The following is a 9,247-nucleotide window of genomic DNA, read 5'->3' on the forward strand; positions in this document are numbered from 1 at the left end:
ATTCTGGGAAAATAAATGAACCCCTGAGTCTATTTCACACCATTACATGAGGCACAAGATGCTCTAACTACATCTAATGGTTACCATGGAAATCTGTGCCACTAGCCTTGGCCGGTCCTGGTCAGACCGCTTCTGGTCTGAGTGTCTTCAAGTTTATAATCAGTTTATTATTCATCCTGGCCCCGTTACCTTCAACTGATTATTTTCCACAGTCAGCTTTAGGCTCTGATGCGGGTAATGTTTCTGCATTACAGTAGATAAATGTTACTGGAAAAAACAGAAACAAGCAAACCTTTGGAATAAATATTCATCTGGGTCAGACACCAAACTATTCACCAGTAAGTTTTCGTTTTATCCCTCTGATAAGCTCTTATGTTTCATATCATTTATTTCAGATGTTTATAAAAAACACAGACATTGCTTAGGTCATGTTTAGTTTGTGATACCTTTGTTGGGATTATTTCATTCAGGAATTCCGCACGAAATTCCCTAATCTTTAACAACAACACTGATTCATCTTCCTCTTATGTCTTAAGTTGTTTTTTGTTTTTTTTTGTCAGAGGTCCAAAAGACTCATCACCACATTGGTTTCATCACAGCAACTTGTGAACTTGTAAATGTCACTGAGTGCTGGCACGTTTTGCCCCACTAGGTGGCAGACCTGAACCGCAACGTTGAACCGATGTGACTGATGTGAGGGACAGCCGCTCGGCCTCCTCATCCTGCTCTGCTCCTGGTTGAGGCACAGAAACTGGCAGAGGATTCCATCGATTCTTCCCCCAGGATCTGAGCCGAATCTGTCATACATCATCTGACTTCTCTTTGTAATTATAGGAGTCACCCCCGGATGGTCATTAGAGAGAGTGAAGGTCTAAGGCTCTTTTTAATTCTGGTGTCAATGTCCACTTTTATAGACTATGGTCAAACCTGGTTTCTCTTTATTTTTCCAACACACCAGTTCAAGCTCTCAGTTGATTAAACGACGCTTTAGCTGCAGAACTCTTCAGGACCTACAGCTTAATTACATGCCCTTCAAGATGAAGTTTTGAAGTTTAAAGAGCGATAGAAATTTCTTTAGCTTTTAATAAAACAGCCCCGCACATGGTGGCAACACGTCAAGTCACGGAGTGTAAATGTGTAGGTATGCGATGAGTCATTTACCTTCAAATATCACATCATCACAAACAGACCCGGCTTCTTTAGACTGTTGGAAAAATCACTCCTGGTTTGTTGTGATGTACTCTACAGACGTACTGCAGTAAATCAGACTCATCATTAAAGTGTCCTTATTCCCATCAAGCAGAAAAATCTCAGTGAGACTTGGAACGAATGAAACGCACTCATTACAAACAAACTGTTCCTCCTTGCTTGTAACAGTGACACTAAGTTTCAAATGTCCAAACTGACACATTGTGCAGCAGAAACACATGCATGAAAAGATGAAGTTTTCAAACTGATAAATAAGCTTGACAACATGAGCTCCTCTCACCCTCTTTAACCTGCTGGCCTGCACTGACCCAGTGGATGTTCACCTGGATCCTGTACAGTCTCAGCTCGACTGTACGCAGGATGTTAATGTGTCACTGCTATACTCCCAATAAAAGCTCAATTTGGGACTTTTGGACTCAGATGCTCACTTTATTGAATTCCAGTCCAGATTTGGACCTTAAATCCCACAAGGCAAAAGTCCCTGCTCTCTGAAACTCATCCTCTCCTCCAGACAGATGGTGCAGATGCAGGAATGACTAGACTAACTCACACAAATACACACACACATGCAGTGCAGAGAAGAAACGCAACACGCGCTTCTGAGTATGTGCACGTGTATGTGGAGTCATTTGTGTGGTTGGCCTGCTTTCGTCTTATCGCAGCTGACTTCAAACAGTCATCCCTGGTACAGGACAAACACAGAGCTGGAGCCCCCACTGTGTTTCTCTTACACACACACACACACAGTTCTCTTATGATATGAGGACTCCCTTTTTTGACAACCACATCTGTCACCAAAGGGATTCTCTCTTTCTTTCTCTCACCCTCCCTTTCTATCTGTCTATCTTCACTCAACTCATCCTTCATGATCATGCTCTGCTCCCCCCCCCCTGTACTATTGCCCTGCCGGAGAACTTAGAATTTACCACCTTACTGTCCACTGGGAGGACTCCAGTCCCAGCAGAGTCCTGGTCCTCTGTCTGCACAGAGGAGGTGACAGTAGTCAGGTCTGTCTCCCCCTCTGTCCTCTGGGTTCTCTGGCTGGTTCACCACTGCTGTCAGGATGAATGAGTCTCAGTGTTTCAGCCTCTGACAGTTGTGCCTGCTCCTTGAGAAAGATGTATTTAAATAAAATATATTTGTTAAGTTTTTTACATGCGTAGTCTGTTATGTACTCCTGGCAAAGCACAGTAATATTATGAAATAAAGCACAGAATAGAAACTATTATAATTTTTTGCTACGTCCATGCTTTGGTATCCCATGTTGTCCCACGCAAATGTAGATTTATTTCGACCTCACTCAGACGTAACCATGGTCTTTACCTTGAATGATGCCCTTGTCTACTTATCCTTCAGACTTATATATTAGTGATGTCATGTGATGACCTTATGAGGCTTGGCTCACTGCCCATAAAAGCCTCACCCTAACCCTAACTTCGGTCAGGATCTGGTCTTTTCTTCTCTCTGTCTGTCTCTGCCAGTGCCTGTCTGTCTCTCCTCCTCTCTGTTTGTGTCTCACTGTAAATCTCTCTCTCTTTGTCTTTGTCTGTGTCGCTCTCTCTGTTTGTATGTTGCAGTTTATCCCCCCTCTATCTGTCTCTTTGTCTGCCCATCTTTATCTCTCTCGCTCTCTCTTTCCGTCCATCTTCATCCCTCTTTTTTCAGACTGTGTCAACATTATGAAGTCTGCTGATGAGACAAGATGAACAGAGATGAGAGAGAGAGAGAGAAAACAGTGAGATAGACAGGGTGACAGATAGAGAGTGAGAGAGATATTTTGAGAAGCAGTGCCAGAGGGTGAGATGAGTCACCCCACCCTCCAAATGCACTGGGGTCACTCACACACACACACACACACACACACACACACACACTAACAACACACTTGCTCTCCCAGTCCCTCCCAGTTCATCATTTTCATCCATATTAAAGATGCTTTTACACATCATGCTGTAACTACATTGCCAACTTTAGCACTAACAGCTGCTTACTAGTTCCTTCACATCATTGTGTTTATAAGACAAGAGTCTATAAAATGTCCTCTGAGTAATTCAGTATCGAAGTGGGCCGGGGCCGGGGCTAGCTGGTGAGCACGTTCATTTCAACAGCAAGACCGGTGAAGCAGCCATTTTGTAGAACTGCTTCAGTTGTCAGCTTCAATAAATGATGCTCTGCACAAACATTAATGTGGCTGAAAATATAGGTAAACCATCATCCATCGTCATCATCATCATTTCACAAAAGTGCTGCAAACAAGAGGTCATCCATGTAGGTCAGCTGGTAGCTTTAGAAAAAATATATTCATAAAGCATAAGATATAAAAACATATCATGATAATACTAAAATCTATTGCTTTAAATATAAGTAAAGCATTCTCATTTTGAAAGAAAAGCAAAAAAAAAAAAAAAAGTGTCAACAAATGCCTCAACAAGTGATTCCCAAGAGGTGACAAACACACAAAGAAAGACACAAAATCAAATGATGTGAAATATGTTGTAGAAGACAGCATGTGTTATTTTCTGCTAAACACGTAACGTTTGTGTGTTTGTTCATGACAAAGATAGTCTTGAACATCTAATATCTATGAGAAGTTTGACATCCAAGGTGTTTGTTTGCTTCTCCAGACACACTTTGTGGTGAGTGACGGAATGATGTTTCATATTAAATTCGCACTGTTTCTTATTGACTGCTAATTAAACAACTGCTAATACCAAGGCAAGGCATGCAGCAGCTTCCATTTGGCTGCTATAAAGCGTAAATGTTATTGTGTTGACGCTTATCCTTCGGACTGTGAGTTATATAACTCTCACTCACAGCCATCCCTCAGAGATCACTCCACATTCAGAGTTGTGCGTCCTCATGAGGAAGATGATGACGCCCTGAACACAGGCCCGGGGCTGACAGTGGGTCAGCGCTGAGATGCTCTTTTGAACCCTGGATGCCTGGATGTCATCGCAGTGAGCTGTCCTGCGGTGCCGTGTGCTCCCTCAGACACAGCAGAGGCAGAGCAGCAATGCCCTTCATGAAGCCTCGGCTCTTTCATGGTGAAGAAATAAAATGTCTGCCTTTGGTGTCGAGTCCGTGGAGGGCTTGGAGGACAGTGTGTGGTGTTTGTGGTGTTTGCTTCCACACTGAGGTGAGACTTTGTCCTGTAGGGGGCACTGCTGAGCCATGTGCATGTGTGTGTGTGCTGTCTTCACTTACTATGTCCTTGTTAGTCCCCCTTAGTTGGGCAGAGAATCCTTTGGTAAATATTTGATCAATCAGTCAGAGAATCTATAAATCACCAAAAGTTCACATTTGACTCCTACCCCAAACAATAATTGTCCAATCGGAGCTGAGCAAGCACAGCAGGGCTGCAATCACATGGATTTCTACAACTGCAGGACTGAACAAATACAAAACTTCTACAACTTGGACCCTGACCCAAAACGGACGGACCAGGATTCAGGTTGCACAGGAACCAGTTTGAGTCTGACTTTATCTGTTCGCACAGTTTAACACTGGTCACTCCGTCCTGATGCATGATGGTCTTGAGGCCGCTGCTGTGACGACGCAGAGGAGACATATGGCTGTTTGAGAGGAACCTCAGGGTGTCAGGATAGGTGGAAGCTCTCGCTGAGTGTGTGTGCATGTGTGTGCTGGGTAGGAAGACAGAGTGAGAGAATTGTTTTGATCGTTTTACCTCCCCAGCAAAGACTCAGGCGCTCATAATTGAGGATGCTGATCAAATAAACAATGGAAAATGAAGGCTGCGGAAAATGTCTGCATACAAAAACACAGTTAGGGCGTAATTGTATGATTGTATATATATATCATAATTGTATGATTGTGTAGGAGGGAAGTTGCCCACTATTCATTTCTTCAAAATGGCTGGGACGCTGTGATTGGACACAGAAAAATGTCTTTCAATATACATCGGAAATATCCCTGTCACTCCCTCTTTCTGCCTGGCTGCAACAGAATACTTCTTTCCAAACCATCATTCAAACACATGACCTGCTGTCGAGGGTCTGTTTCTCCCTCAGATGTGAAGAACCGCTGGAAGCAGCATCAAACATTCATGAGAGCGACGGAGACACCGTTAAGGACCGAGTGGACCCAGACAGAGAGAGAGCGAGAGACTGCAAAGGTTAATGGAACTCATCTGCATGAATGTTTATACAGTGTTGGTATATCTGAGATGCGGACTGAGGTGCACTGAGGTGAGCTCCAGGCCTGCATTACTCTGTGCTCAGTCTGCAGCAGCTGCTCAGTATAACTAATTGATCCTGAGCTACTTCGCAGCCACAGACAGCATGTGGTCGTACTTTCATCAGGATATTCAGAGCCGGTCAAACCCACATATCCAAATAAGAAAAGGAAAAGAACTGCCATATCTACTCAAGTGTCTGTCCAGGACTTTTACCAACTGCACACAGATGAGTGGCAGCACACAGTAATAAAACTTGCACTACAGCATCATATCTGCTCCAGGCTCGTTCCAGTCTGGGGTGAATAAAAGGGGAAACCAGCTCTCTGGTGAACCTGGACCCAAACAAGCTGAGCTGAAGTAAAACAGCATTTTGCTGTTTGTGGTCAATGCAGGTGGGAACTGTGGGAACTTCAAACAGACAGAAAAGGTCTGTTTGTTTATAAAGCAGCAGAGAAATTAACCCATCTTGATTCATGGTGGGAGAGACCAACAGTCTCGTCTCCAGTCTGAAGGCCAGGAAATCATCATGGGCTTGTCATGGGCACCAAATCCTGTGGAGGTGGAGGCTGACGCATGTAACTGTTGAAAAAACAGTTTTGGTGTTTAGAGCTAATTTCCTCCATCGTGACAGGACAAGGGAATTCGCCATAAACATTCTTTAAGGCTTACAGTTACGTATAATTGAAGATGCAGCCTCTTTGACCATTTTTGGATGAGCTGGGATTTAGGGGGTGGAGTCACGCGCCGCAAAGACGGCGACGATGGAGCCGCTCACTCTGAGCTTTAGAAACCTCAGGGTGATGTCACAGAAGTTATGTCTGTGTTTATTTACAGTCTGAGGCTCAAGCACAGTTCAGCACCATCCTGTAGAGTATTTCCAGCAAACCGAGCAACAGGCCGCTGACTGTGGGATTATCCTTCGTTAATTAGGGTCTCTAATTACATCATGACCCCTGTGTGACTTTCACCATCTTTAGAAACAGGTTTCTTATTAAAGGAAGTGACACAGGTTCTCTCATGGGCTCACAAACCAGCAAGTCTATAGTCAGTGTACAGTTGTGCAATTAAGCACAATTATTTAGAAGAAAAGTTGCAAGGGGAGTTTATTTTATGGTCAAATATGTCCGATTTCCTCTTTAGAGTTCACTGAGACAGAGATGAAAATCTGTAGATCGCCGCAGATGATGTGCTGGAGTTTGATCAAGGCTGACATGAAGTGAAACCTCTGACCTTGGATCCACAGGCCCAGAGAGGAGGATTGAGGTCAGGTGTGTGCGTTCACAGCAGAGTGAGGAACATCTTAGAAAGTTAGGTCGATTAGTGTCTGTGCTAATACTGGCCCATATCTGCCATTGATCCTCCTCAGCCCATATGTTCCCAGAAAGGGAAGCAGCTCTCACTGACTGGGGTAAAGCTGTGTGCATTTACAGCGATACGCTGCTATTTACAGTGTGGATACTACTTTGCCGTTCCAGCCTTGTATGGCACAGTACAGTAACAGGACTTACACAGACACTGGTCCTGGTTCATGTAAAGCCCCGTCTCTACCAGCTATCACAGTGTTTGGAGCTGATGATGATAAATGCCTCACAAATCAACTGTGAGTGGGACCAGTACCTAGCGTGGCTTCTGATATTACAAAAATAAAGAGTGTGTGTGAGGGAGCGTGGTGCAGATGGTGAAGAAAGGCCTTGTTGAGCCGGTCTGTTCTGGCTCCAGTCTCTCCCTCCATCTGCTTGTGCTCCCCAGCTCTGCAGCAGCGGGGCAGTTATTAGCCAGCTGGGTCTCACGGATGACAGTAATTAAGAGATGAGATGGACTCATACAGTCCTCCAGGCTTTGGCAGAGTGCTGCAGCATCACGATCGACAAGCCCCAACACCCCCATCTTTTGGTATTGGGGACTGGCTTGGCCTCCAAAAACCACCCTGTTTGTTCATTAGGTCAGAGACACAGATCGGGGGGTCACACATGAAACAATGACTGCTGTATCAGTGGATCCCAGTGGCTGTACCTACCTCATTCTGCCCACTGTCTCTATTTATCAGCTGAAAACAGTTGACTAATTGAAGCGCATCGCCTCAGTTCTATGGGACATTTCTTTGTCTTCCATCTGTTCCCTAGTGTTCAGAGTCCACTTCATATTTATGGCACCACCAATGTTGTATTAACCCGGAACGAGAACGAGCAGTGAGCTCCTGCTGACCCTGTGTGTTATTTGTGCTTCTGTTTTTGGCCCCCGGAGGCCCCGCAAAGAGAAGGTTCTAAATGTGAACGTGAGCATGAATGGTTATGAGTCTATGCCAGCCCTTTGGTGAGACTGGCGGCCTGTCCAGGGTGTCCAGGATGCCCCATTGTCATTGGGGTTTGGCCGGGACTGAGTAGGTAATGAGGGAAACCTCATGGTGAGCTGGAATGAGGCCCACTTTGATCTCGTTTGGTGATGGGAGCAGAATGTTCTTCACCACGTTTTTATGTTGTAACTTGCCTGTGGTGCTGTAGTGCGAACGCAGTTCGACTTCACATGTTAAAGACCGTAAAACAAAAATTTCTTCATCACCCGCCACAGAGGCTGAACCCATGCGGCACCCTTGCTGAGCTAACAGCAGCCCATCACGTCTCGGTGTCTGTAGAGGAGGAGGAGCTGCAGAGAACAGCTGTTTTGGGACCTTGGGGTGTTCTTTGTTAACACAGAGAGGCGTTCGAGGCCTAAGGCACAGAACAGGACATCTGACAGCTTGACTTTTGGGGGAAGGGGGGGGCGGGCTGACCTTTGACCTTTTAGCCAAGCGCCACCTGACTTCCATTCTCATCTCCTTTGTTAATGTGAACCTCCTTACACGAGGAAACTCTTTTCACATTCTAGCAGCCATGATGGTTGCTCCTGTGGGTGACATCACCTAATCCGAATGCTTCTGTTTATTTTGTGTGTGTGCGTGTAGGCAAATGCACTAATGGACTTGTGTAAGAGGCTCAGAACGTCACTAGGCTGCCGTACTAAGTGGCATGTGACCCCCTCCCCCAGTGAAGGCTGCTGATGGTCACCAGCTCACAGTCACTAGCGCAGCCACAGTCCCAGGCTGTGATGTGTTTGCGTTGTTCTTCAGATTTTTTGCTGTACAGCCTGTTTGTTCATCAGGATTTAATAATGTCAGCATCAAAGTTTCAGCCTGTCTCTAATGCTGACATTTCTGTTGTTTTGACATTTCCTCTCCAGCGTTTCATCTTCCACAGACACAGACTATGAAATCCACACAAAACATGTGCTCATACGGTGATCACACGGGGCTCGTTTTTAGAAAGGGGCTTTGACAGGAAAAACTCTTCAGAAGTCAAACACACAGCTTCTCGATTGCACTCCAAGATTAACTCAGATAGATAAATTAAATTGTCTTGTCTTACAAATTAGAAATTCAATTCATGAGAAATTTAACTTACTGTTCAAGCAGTTTTGCCTGATCTGACATGACTGGTAGCTTATGTTAGCTGATGTTAATTATTTTTTAGCTCATATCAGTTACTATTAGCTAATGTTAATTAATGTTACTCTGTTATCTTGTGTTTTAGCAGTTTACCGGACACTTGGCAGTTGGTTTCCCTTCAATTTAAATACATTTCTACTTAATTTTTGACACAATGTCGCTTTCACCACTTGCAGATGCCAGAATGATTAGAAATTAAATTTTCTACATCCGTATCATATTCAGATTAGACACAGAGGCTGTCAGTAACCAAATCTGTTAAATTACAAAAATTTATTTGTGCACAAGGGGCAATAAAAATACTTAAACTTCTAAGTAGTTAACTTTTTTTTTTTTTCAAGCTGACCCTGTGACTGCAGTGT

Source organism: Echeneis naucrates, chromosome 19 (genome assembly GCF_900963305.1).
Source record: "Echeneis naucrates chromosome 19, fEcheNa1.1, whole genome shotgun sequence".
NCBI classification, from domain to species: domain Eukaryota; kingdom Metazoa; phylum Chordata; class Actinopteri; order Carangiformes; family Echeneidae; genus Echeneis; species Echeneis naucrates.